The 12908-nt window shown below is 36.1% G+C and overlaps 1 long non-coding RNA gene across 1 annotated transcript in view; it reads left to right on the top strand.

Moving 5' to 3' along the window:
- Positions 1-11956, top strand: part of LOC129035201 (uncharacterized) — a 46123-nt gene extending 34167 nt beyond the window's left edge. The window contains exons 5-6 of the long non-coding RNA XR_008502138.2: positions 4619-4697; positions 11604-11956. This is a non-coding gene — a long non-coding RNA (uncharacterized LOC129035201). The remainder of the gene's footprint in view (positions 1-4618; positions 4698-11603) is intronic.
- Positions 11957-12908: the final 952 nt, after the last annotated feature.

Here is a 12908-nt window from a genome sequence, read left to right as displayed (position 1 = left end):
ACAATCTTATGCATATCTAATTTTTGTGTATTTGTCTACATAGTTTGGCAATGAATAAATCTGTCTTGGTGGGTTTAATTATATTTCTTCTATTTTATAACTGTTTCTCAGTTATCAGAGTAGACATGCAAGTACTCTCAGATGACTGGGATACAGAGCAAGACTAAGTCATAAAAATATTTAGGAAAGACAAAAAAATAAATCACATCAAAAATGTTGATGAATGAATCAGCCATCAAATCCTGATGTGTGTAAGTCACATTGGTATGGGCTGGCTCTAACTTTACCTAGTTCATGTAATAGTTTTTACACAGAACCTGGACTACAATCTTTTGTAAGTGCAGAACACTCCAAATAAAATTCTAAAATTATTCATGATTACAACTCTGGATTTTAAAATGTAATTCCTCCCCTTGTTTTACTATCTTAATCAGATAACATAGGTACCATTCTCAGATCCTACTTTGCTAACTTTCTCATTTAAGGTCTTCACTGAATCTGTGGTGGTCACCAAATGGTTACATGTTAGTCATGGAAAGACACAATTTATCTACTCTCTCTGCTAAGATTCCATCCAACTTTAAAATTCTAAGATGAACCAGAAAAACTATCAGCAAAAAAGTAAATGGAAGATAATATTAGGCACACTTATTTGTTCTAATCACTATGCTTCCATAGAGAAGGTCACCTCAATGACTTTTAAAGTGGAAATGAAAATTTAAGTTTTAGGTGAGATAACATCAGTGTCAACAGAGATCCCGAGCTCATGAGAAAAGTTTTCATCAGAGTGGGAGGTAAATGAGAAAAATCAGTCTTATCTAAGCCTTTTTTTCCAGAGGTCAAGTGAGGCTTATAATGGTGAGTAGCATATGAGTTTGATCTTGAGCTCTCCTGACATGGTTTTTGAGACAAATTATCAGTAGAGTGGAAGGGTCAGAAGAAAGGCATCGAGGAGAAGAGGGAAGGCTAATTTAATTGCCTTTGTTCCTCAGTGACATAGCTTAAATTGAGCTTGTATTTCTGAGAGCACAGGGATATTTGCATGCTTGGATTTTCATAAGTGGAAAATGAACTCAAAGCACTTGGCCTACAGATAACATATCACTTTATATTTGAAGGACAGAAAATACAACTGGGAGGCAAGGGAATCTGAAAATTCTTCTCTCTATCATTTTTCTCATGACTTTGGGTGGAGGGATGACAGTGAAGTTTAGTTTAAATGTAAAATACAATGTACCAAATATAATTAAATACAATTAAAGAGTTAAAAGTGGAAAGCCAAAATACATACACTAAATATATATTCTTGAGGAAGAGTTATAATTCATGGCTATGGACAATTACGGAAATCAGTTTACTCCCTGGTGATTCATTTATGTGTGTATTAAACAAAGGCATATTAAAGATCCTTTGACTCTGGTTTATATCTAGACACATTCTGGCACTGATATGTTATTCAGAAGATACTTTGACTATATAACTAAATTTATGATGAATTGAGGAAATACCAGGGTGATGATTCTATGCTATTCTAGGAAAATAAAGACAAACTGGAAAATCTCCAATAATATTTAAAGGCTGAAAAACTTGGAACTCTTTCACTAAAAATCTGGTGGTACTGTGATCTCCTAGAGGTGGAGATAATTAAAACACACACACACACAAAGGCAATTTACAATCATTGCTTCCAAATCCTCCAGCAAATCTAGATTTTATTTGAGTTGATTTCTTCCACATTTCTTACTGTTTGTTGTCACTTAAGTCTTCTATCTACGATCATTGCTTGAGATTTTACTAATGCTTAATTGTGTCTAAGTAATGAAAATTCATAAAGCCATTATAAATATAATGAAAACTATAACTTTGCTATAGAGGTAAATAATTGTTTGTGAAACACTAAATTGTAATTCAGTGGCATTTATGAACAATATAAATGTATAAAATTCAAATACATGAAACATCAATAAATGTGATCTATTGCTGCAACTTGAAGAGGGAATAATTAATAGCATCTTTTTTTTTCTGCCCAAGTTGGGAACCAGTTAAGAAACACAGGGATCAGACAGATAGAGATCAAAAGAGCATCGAGAATACTGATAGCACCTAAATTAGAGAATGTGTCTTTCAGTCTATTAGCCATGTTGGCTAGCTCAGACTATAGCCTGAAGTTGAACTTGCTCACCCAGTTCCAAGTATTGCTGGGAACTTACAAGACGTCTCAATGGGGTCCTGCTCTTTTAAGGACCTAAGGAATGTGATGCAGAGAGTATGTGCTTTTTGCTAGTAGGCATATTCCAGTGACGAAAAGGCTGGGTCACTCACACTTATTATCTTCTCTCAATATCACCCATGGGAAAAGTTACTTCTCTCATGGGCAAGAGTGAATATTAAGTCAGAAAGCAATCCTTATTTTACCCTATTGGAAGCATTACTACTATTATTATTATCAATGGAAATTTAAAAGATAATAATAATAGTAACAATCATCTCTTGAGAGATTTAAAGATATTCATATTTGGAATTAAGGAGATGAACTGTCCGAATATTTTGTTTCAACCTTGTGGTCCCAGTTAGACTGGTAGAATAAATATTGATAGGATATTAGCCATTTTGTATTACCTTCTCACTTGGGCATTCTTTTAACTGTGTTACAAAAGAAGAAGACAATTAACAAATGCTTGAGCTATTGTTATTAAATGTTTAACAGCTAGTCATTTAACTCCAGATTCCATTGTCTGCTATGCTAGGCATATGCCAAGAGAAGGACTTGGATATGCAACCTAGATGTCACATTTCAAAATTGTTCCTGTAGCCTGTCTTTAAGGGCCTTTGCTTGTCTAAGGTGTTTGATGGGTTGAGGAAATGGGAGACAAAGGAGTTCACAAGGCAGTGAGGGAAGTCTATGGTGCTTTTCTGAGAATAGTTGCAATGAAACTCCATTTATTCCTCAGCTAAGATTTTGAATAGAGGCAATAACATTTGGATTCTGTTAAAAAATAATGCTGGGATAGGAGGCTTATCTCATAATATTTGCTGAGGGATGGACAGGGTCACTTGTAAATGTGAATGAAATGTATAAAACTGAATAGAAAGGTGAAGCATTTAGGGTTTACTAAACTTGTGGTTTTGTAGTATTAAGTTGCAAGAGCATGACAGATACAGAAATCAACTTTTTTTTTTTTTGAGATGGACTCTCGCTGTCACCCAGGCTGGAGTGCAGTGGCTAGATCTCGGCTCACTGCAACCTCCACCTCCCTGGTTCAAGCAATTTCCCTGCTTCAGTCTCCCATGTAGCTGGGATTACAGGTGCATGCCACCACGCCCAGGTAATTTTTTTGTATTTTTAGTAGAGACACGGTTGCACCATGTTGGCCAGGCTGGTCTTGAACTCCTGAGCTCAGGCAATCCACCCACCTTGACCTTCCAAAGTGCTGGGATTACAAGCATGAGCCACCTCGCCTGGTCAGAAATTATCTTTTATATTATATGTAAAGCTCATTAAAGCTGAACAAAAGTGACACATTCATGTTACCTGGGAAGACTACCAATGCAATGTAAATGCTGTATGGGCAATAAATACGTAATTATTAAGATAATTGAGAAATGGACACGATGTTGAAGATAATCAACATCGTTGTACCATAGACTTTGAGAGAGCAAAATATCAGAAGAGAACGCTAGCTCTTATTGGATTAAATTACTGAAATATTGATACAGGTAGTTAGGCATGAGTGGGGCAGGAGAGGGCTCTCCCCTCCTACCCACTAGAAATGCCAGGTGATGGTTCGGCAAATTTCACATTGCCTCTCTAAAAATAATTCCACAGCACCAGGGAGAGGCCATTTCCTGATGGTCGGCACCTGTTAACATCAAAATGTTCATTGAAAGCAGCACCCAGGGAGAAACAACTTCCTGGGAATGCGTGTTAAGAGATAAAAATGGTGAAGTATGATCTTCCGGGGCACATTCTCCCAGAAAAGGGAAGAAAGCTTCAGATGGGCATGAATATAACTCCCTAAACACAAGGCTTGTGCTCACTTCTGAAGGGTAAGGAAAGCGCTGGGCATACGGAAAGCCCACCCTAGGAGAAGAATCATGCGAGAGAGACAAGCTTATAAAAGTTCTAGGATCACGGTTAAATGAGGCACTTGACCTTCTCTCTTTAACCTTCACGTGCCTGCTTGAATCTCTTCCAAATGCACCTTCCTTTCTTTTCTGTTCTGAGGACTTTCTAAATAAACTTCTATTCCTCCTCTAGAACTTGCCTAGGTCTCTTTTTTTTGCTTTATGCCCCTCAGTCCAGTTCTTTCTTCTGAGGAAGCGAGGACTCAAGTTGCTATGGACTCATAAGGATAGGCCACCAGTAACTTAGGGTAAATTGGATCTCTTTCACTAGTAACAATATTATTGCACTTAAAAATCACTGACACTTTTCCTGTTGTTCATTGTATATTAGACACTCCAGGATTTATATTAACATAGATAATAATTTAGAAAAATTAGAGTCTATGAGATAGAGTCATAATGAAACCAAAAGTTTCTATAGAAATATATATATATCCCAGAAATACTGAGAGAGAGAGATTATATATTGTCTTCCACTTTCCTTTTGTTTTAGACCTTAATTAAAAAAATCGGGGCAAGGAAGAGAAGCGTTATTCATTGGGATGCCTCAGAGACTTCAGCTCTCATTATATGTAAGTACTTATCTTTCAATACACTGCTTTCAATACCTATCAGTATTCCTCAGCTCCTACATACAAATACATATATACAACATTTTAAATTACTTTAGAGCTTGAAAGTCTGTACATTTTGGATCATTTTTTATTTGGAAATCACTGAATGTTGCCTTTCTTTCCCTGTAATCTATGGCATACGATCAAAATTATGCAAACTTTTTTGCTCCTCAGTTCAGCTAAAACCGGGTTTTTGTCACATGACCAGGAAAGATTAGGCATGCAGACACATTGAAAGGTGAAGAGAGGGGAATTTATTAAAAGAAAACTCTCAGTGAAAAAAGAAGGGGTTCTGTTAACAGGCTCCCACCTCACAGACTGAATACCAGGACACCACATAGGAGTTGAAGAGGCCAGGCTCTTACCCCTACACAAGACACAAACTTCCTGCGTCTCCACCTCATTCTCCCAGTGCCCAGGAGGGTCCCCCGTCTGTTGCAGGCATGTGCAGACAATATCCTGGGCAGTTTCCCTCATCTGCACAAAAGCATCTGATGTAAACACTGTGAGGTGGGTCAGGGATTCTCTGGGGACCATCCCCCATATCTACCTCCTACATCTATCAAATATATAATGTAATCCCAGAGCAAATACTAATGACACAGGAGTGGAATGCAATTATTTTACCATTTTGCTCAATTTGATTCTGTATAATACTGTGGCATGTTAAAACTAATACTAATTTATTTTGCATAAATTTATTCATTTTTAGCACTTTCTGAATTGGGACCTATTTTTAAAATGCCTATCTATTTGGTTTTCTAAACCTTGTAACTCAGAAGACTGGCTTATCACCGACAATAAAATTGTAAATTATTGTCTTAATTTTTAAAGAAATTATTGATGTCTGCTTGTTGTAATTTTGACTAGTTATCAATTATTTGAAAGGAAATAGATATAGGTAATTTTGTGTACTTAGTCTTCGTCTCTGCCTGTTCACACAATTTCTTTGGTGTTTCCATTATTGGACCCCAAATGTCATTATAAAAATGAAAGCAAAAATAAATCGAATACAACTCTCTGCTTGTGGCCCCCTCCTTATGTGTGGCCTGTGAAAGACAATATTATTCCTTCAATTCTTCAGGCTACTGTACTCTGGCCTCCTGATCCAGGATCCTTTACTTAGCTTATTGTACTTGGGTGCTCCAGAGAGACATAACTGATAGGTTGTAAATGTAGAAAGAGATTTATTATGAGGAATTGGCTCACATGAGACTGAGAAGTTGCACATCATTGCTAGCTGGACACCCAGGAAACCTTAATGGTGTAATTCACGCTGAGTCAGAAGGCCTGAAAACCAAATCTAAGTCACAGCCTGAGGGTAGAGCAAGATGGATATCTCATTCAAACAGCACTACAAAAGAAGGGATCAATTCCTTCTTCATATGCCTTTTGTTCTATGCAGGCCCTCAGGAATTTGGATCGGGCCCACCCACATTGAGGAAACCAATCTTTTTTTACTCAATCTACTGATTCAAAAGTAACTCTTATCCAGAAGCACCCCCACAGACACACCCAGAATACGGCTAAGCCAAATATCTGGACACCCCCCATGATTCCCATCAAGTTGACACATTAAAAGTAGTCATCACATTTATTAACATCGGCTTGGCCCTGTTCAGCTTTTATTTTTGAGGCAGCTCAACTTCATCCTGCATCAGTATCCAACAGTACTATGCCCAAATATAAAAACAGCTTGAAATGAGCCTAAAATATATCCAGAGGCAACATTCTACAATTCCTCTACGTCCTTACTTGAAATGACACAGAATTAGTAGGATCTCCACTAAACAGTGAGTAGAGTGCCCAGGCAGTTATTTACATTTGAGTGTCACATAATATAAACTACTACAGAGTTTAATAGAAAGTGATGCAAAAGTGGAAACACATGTTTAAACTCTGAGGTTATTCCCAACTCTATATGATCCTTGGCAAATACTTTCTGGTTTGATTGCTTCATTTAGAAAGAGAGGAGAGTTGGGCCATTAATAATAGCTGCGATTTATTGAGTATTTACTCTATCTAGACATCTCTATATTACTTATATACATTATACCATTTAATTTTATCAATAATTGTATGAGTTCTGTTGATCTGATTTTACATTTGTAGAAAATGTGTCCTAAAGAAGCTAAGACACTCTCTTGGGTGCATATCTAGTAAATAGTGCAGGCAGAAAAAAAAATTCATGTCTCTCTGTATTCAAAGTCTGTGCTATTGGGATATGGTTCTTGTTCATGTTCACATTCTACGATTATTGGTTATTTGGGGGATATGTGTTGTCAACAGGAAACAAAAAAGGTTGTTGGCACACAGGGTGCCCTAGAATCTCCTGCGGCACTTTTAGACTCTTAGGCAGGAGGAATAACATCTTTTTTTCAACAGGCTACCAGCTATATATCTTTAGATTGGAAGCTTGTTGTAGTTGTATTTCTGAAATAAATGTGGCACAGGACAGTGCCTGAATATAATTTGGGGATAATTGAAAAAGGCAAGGAAATCATCCCTGATTAAATTTGTAAATGGCTGTCTGGAGAACCATTATAATTTATGAGGATTTGTTGCTCAGAGAGTAAATAATACCAGTGACAGCATTTCCTCAGAGAACAGAAGATCAAATCTGTTGCAAAGTAAGTGCCAATACTTCCTCTCAAAAACACAGCAGAGGAGACAGAGGTAATAAATGATGCTCCATTTGTTTCAATGCTTATGACCCTCCTGGCTGCTTAAGAGCAGAGACAGGATTTAACTCTTGCATTGCAGTGAGACTACTACATATTCCTGCTGCATACAATGGTCTGAAATTCTTGAAGAATGTAAATGGATAAAGTAAGTTGTTTAGGTAAGTGGGCCACTTATGAACACACCTGCCATTCTGACATATGGACAAGTGTTAACTAGTTTCATGTAATAATCTTTTTTATTTATCCTGTAATGATAATGGTGATAAAACTTCATGCAACACTGTGTCATTTAGAAAGATGACAGGACCCTTGCAATTAGCATTACTGTGGGTGCCTGGTAATGCAGACTGGGTATTGAAAAATACACTTTGTGGTCCAGACTTCAATGCTAACCCTAAATCCAAGGTTCAGATTCTAGCAAATTTAATTCTACCTTTAGCTCTCCTATGGCATACAAACTGGAAGCTAGGCAACTTGTCATTCAAATGAGTTATTAAAAATTGAGACCCTGGATCTCACCATTTTAGAATCTGGTGGTGTCAGCACATATTAAGAACAATTTATGAAACCTTGAAATGCTATTGGTCAAATGTTAGCTATATATACTCGTGCTGCCACATTAATTAATACATGCCCTTTTTTTAAACAGGCATTTGTTGTATGAGAAAAAAGTATTATTCTATTCAGCTAGCAATATCTAGCCTTTGTTGATATCTCAGTACATAGCTTTAATAATCATTTGACATTTAGCATTTCCTAGCTAACAATGGAATGCAATGATTCATATCTGTTGAATTGATTATAAAATCCTAGAGGGCAGTCATCATGTTCTACTTGCATTTTATTAATTGATTAATTAATCTGAACAAAGTTAGGATGTAGTTGGATTAATAAATACAAGACGGATTAAGTCAAGTTTGCACTTAATGGGCACAACACTATATTTGTTAGTTATTATTTTTCTTGTTTCAGTAAGTTAGACATAAAATTTGGTATATAATATATGTAAAACAGGCAATACAGTGCTCATGATAAAATATATTATATAATACATGTAGTTTCCTTTTATCATGCACTTAATTTTATGTATTCATAAAAGTGGTTGTATGGAAAACATGCACCCCTCGTTCTCTCTAGGCAAGATGTTTGTTTTCACGTAGGTATAACAGACACCGGAATTGTATCATTATAAGTAGTACTTAGAGTGAACTTTCTGTACTCTCTATTCTATCTGTAAGAGCCAACACTGAAATTCACATATGCATGCTAAGAATGTAAGAAAGAAGAATGAGCTCCATGCATTTCAATGGGAAAAGAACATCACGATGAATTGCTTTAGTGGGGGATAAAGTAACACAGGTCCAGCTTCAGACAACAAGGATGCTGGCTTCTCATTTTGCATTTTACAACCATTTGTCCAATTTTTTTGGTTGATTGCACTGAATTGTTTTGTTTTGGAAAAACAGCAATAGATTAAAAGAAAGCTCTCGGCACAGAAAAAAAATAAGCTTCAGAGGAAAGAACAAAAAAGGCATTATTAATATAGTTAGTTATATAATTATTCTCCTTACAATTTGTTTCTTAGGGCCCAATAGCAGCTTTCTGAACTCACTTTGTTGGCCATAACACTTAATGGATTATCACACAATCAAAGCAGTCTAATTTTATCACACAAAATTAAAGTATACCTGCTATAAGAAAACAAGCAAATACATAAGCAAAGATATGAAGAGAAGTCAGCAATACTTGAAAATTAATCCCATTTCCTAAAATGCCATGTGTGCAATAATTCAAAGTAAATGACGATATATTATACTCTAAGTCCATAACATTAGAAAATAAAAGCCTAGTTGTTGCTTGACTTACAAGAGCAAAACAGCTTACAGTGCATGGGTCCGTGTTGTTTGGCAAGTAGTCAATAAAACTGTACCTTATGACTTTCTCTCCTAAAGGTTCTAATCAAAACAATTTATTTCAGGCATGTAAACCCTGCTTTTCAGACTGTAGCTATTGTCAGCATGTACAGCAGCATCAGCAATAATGGATGCAATTTTTGGATTGAGAGTCTCAGAGCTCCCCCATCTGTCTCAGTAATGGTTGGATTTCATATGGATCAATACAGCATGTCAACTCTAGTACAAGGATTTTCCCTCTAACCTTTATAATAGCAATTTCTATGCATCCAACCTTGTCCAGCATAAAGGCAATATTTGAGGATATTATGTAAAGGAGCTGGAGCTGACAGAGCTGGAAGGACATTAACTACCAGTACCCTAATTGCTAGGGTCTAAGCATTCAGACATTATAGCCCATTTGAAATCTTAAACTTCAGTAACAAAAAGAGAACATGTTTTCATACAAGTTAACTTGCTTGCCTCTATGAGCATAGGACGGTGGTAAAGAAAAGAAAGAGATTTGTAAACAAAGCCACTGCTTATTTTTGTGTGAGGGATATTTGGATGCTCCAGTTGGTTCTCTGAATGTACTTCTCTCTCATCAGCAATGAGATCGGAGAATTGAATGTGATATGTTTGTCTTAGTAAAAGGTATAACTAGATCCTGGGGGGAGACAAAGTGTTTTGCTTTGTTTCTGCTCCAGTTCTCTACTGAGAAATAAAACCAAGGGGATTCAATTCTTTTTTCTGCAATGGACTTATATAGCTGCCATGACTCGCTGCTCAGAGCCACAAGGTGCCGATTGTTATGTATCACTGCCCCTTAGTGGTTGGCCAACAGCAAACCTTTTTAATACCTACCCAACATCACAGGTTTATAGGTATATAGGGCATGCAGGCTCTCCTCTCTGCTTCTTAGAGCAGGCAACAGAGACTTAATGTGCAGACCTGCCCTTTTCTAAGATGATGCTTTGTTTTCTCTGTGTCTGTGTAATACAGAGAAACAGCAAGTATTCTGGGATCAGACAGAGCTGGAATTATATCTCCCCTCTGCTATTCTCTAACTAAGTGCTCTTGGGAAACTCACTTAACCCCTCTCAACTTTATTTTCTCCTTCCAAAATGGAATTAGCAACTACCTTGCTAAACCAGTGCTGTAGGATTAATTTAGAAAATGAAGGAGAATGGCTAGCAAGTCATCTGTCATGCCTTCTATTATTGTTACTAACATGACGCTGATGATTATGGTCATGAACATTTATGAAGGATGTGATCTTCCCACTATTACATGAGACCAAAGAAATGGATGAATGCTATATAAACTGTACTGTAGTCTCTATGAAGTTACTAATGTAGTCTTCCTTAATGAGTGACTCTAAGAACAGTACAACAAAATGGTTTCTGCTTTCATTCCAGATTATAAATTAATTTAGTAGCTGTGGTTTGTGGGTTAGATTATGGTTATGTGAAGTAAGATTTTAATTCAATTTGCCACATATTTTTGGGAACCTATTACACAAAATGTGCTGTTCTGTGTAGTCATTGTACAAAGAAAAAAGTAAATGATGTATGTGTTTTTATACAGTTTGCAAGTCAGTGGATACAACAGAGATATACATTTACCTAAATAGAAATTAGACGGATTTATAGCAAGTGCTGTGGGATTACAGAGGCAAAAGAAGTCAATGTCACTCTCAGAGTAGTTTTCATAGAGATGGTGATATCTGTTGTGGTACATGAAGTAGTATTTTTAGAGTTGGAATAAAAGAGGAAACATTCTAAGTAGGGAAGTAGTAAAGGTGAGTACTTCTCAAAAGAATGTATGAAGTAGTCAGAGAATAATGAAAAAATTAAATGTAGAAAAAGCTTGAGTTATGTGTTAGAAATAATAACAAATAAGGGTTAGCAGGATAGATTTTTGGAAGGCCTCGAATACTGTGCTGAACTTTTAAATGGTGTACTATAAGCATTAAGGAACTATGAACTAACATATTTTACATTTTAGGACTTTTATCTTATTTTGGGAGAAGACAATGTGAAAATGTATTTCTCCAATATTATCTTTTATATCAAAGCTAAATTATTTATACTTACATTGAAGGTCATGCATTATTATATACAATGTTGATTTATCTTCTCTTTGAAATATTGCCATTTTCATTTATAATTCTTTTCATTCCTTTTCAACAATCAAATCTTCCATTGGCCTATCATTTTATTCTACCTGTCAATGTTGGCTGGTTATGAATATTTTTCTCTACTCCTAAATAATTTTATTCTTCCCAGAAAATAAATGGTTACGGAAGCAGAGAACACTGTGAATATCCAAATTGAATCATTCTGCATGTGATGTAAAACCTTTGACTATATTATGAAGATGTAAAAATTACAAAGGAGCACTGAGACATGAATGAAATTCCCCCAGAGAATCATTAGATGATGTATCAACTTGACAAAATACACCCAAGTATTTGTCTATTTCTGTCCGTCATCACTAACAATTCCCAGATCCAAGACATCATCATTTTTCACCTGGACTACCGCATTGGCTGAAATTAAAAATCTGAACTTCCTGGTTTGAATCCTCATTTGACTTCTCATTTCATTAAAAATAAAATTTGAACTTTTATTCATGTTTGATAAGGTCTTAATAATATCTGTAAACTCACTGCATACTCATGCTCCTGTGCAGTCACTCCACTTTAGTCAGGTTTTCTTGTTTTTTCTAACAACTAAACTCTTTTCTACATCAAGCCCTTTACTTTCTCTTTCTTTTCCTGGAATATTGATCTTCTTCAAGAGCTCGCTTCTTGACTTAATCAAATTTTTGCTTCAAATCCTTGGTCCCAAGACTGGTCCTGACCATATAAGGTAAAGCAACTCCTTTTCCTGTTCTCATCATTTCTTAATTCCAGCACATCATGCCATTTTATTTCCTTTCTGAAATTTATTGCAATAATAAATTATTGTAACTTTTCTCTATTTACCTTTTATAGTCCATCTTACAAAATCTCAGTGAGAACAGTCTGTTTTATTTACCTTTGCATCCCCTGTACTTTAAACAGTGCAGGCACACGTTTTTGTTAAATATTGGTTACATGAATGAATGAATTAATTAATGATCCATGAAAGCCTGAACCACATGGGAAGGAAAATGAAATAGAAAGAAACTAAGAGGCTAAAATCAACAGGAAGAACAAAAAAGAGTGGGAGATGGCTCTATGAGGAAAGTGTGAGTATCACACACATCAACACGGTAAGATAGGAAAAATAAAGGAGACATAACTAGTACCCAAATGGCCATATTTCTGGTCAAGGATCATTTAAATTCAGTTTTCCAATGAATAAGTGGGAGGTCTTGGAATTAATTCTCCCCACTGTAAGTGCATAGGCTCTGGGGAACCAGTCAAAGGAAGTATGAGACATATAAGGAAGTAAAAAGAAGTATAAGCAGCCTCTATACCCGGTACTCATAGGTGGGTGCAGGAAAAAGCAATGTGGGCCTATGTAGCTGGAAGGCTAAAGTTATATTGTAGGATGTCCCCACAGAGCTTACAGCAGAGTTCTGGCAAATAAAGGAGTAGGCATTAT

Source organism: Pongo pygmaeus, chromosome 3 (assembly GCF_028885625.2).
Source record: "Pongo pygmaeus isolate AG05252 chromosome 3, NHGRI_mPonPyg2-v2.0_pri, whole genome shotgun sequence".
Lineage (NCBI taxonomy): Eukaryota > Metazoa > Chordata > Mammalia > Primates > Hominidae > Pongo > Pongo pygmaeus.
Note: the sequence above shows the minus strand (reverse complement) of the source record. Positions and strands in the feature narration are given on the sequence as shown.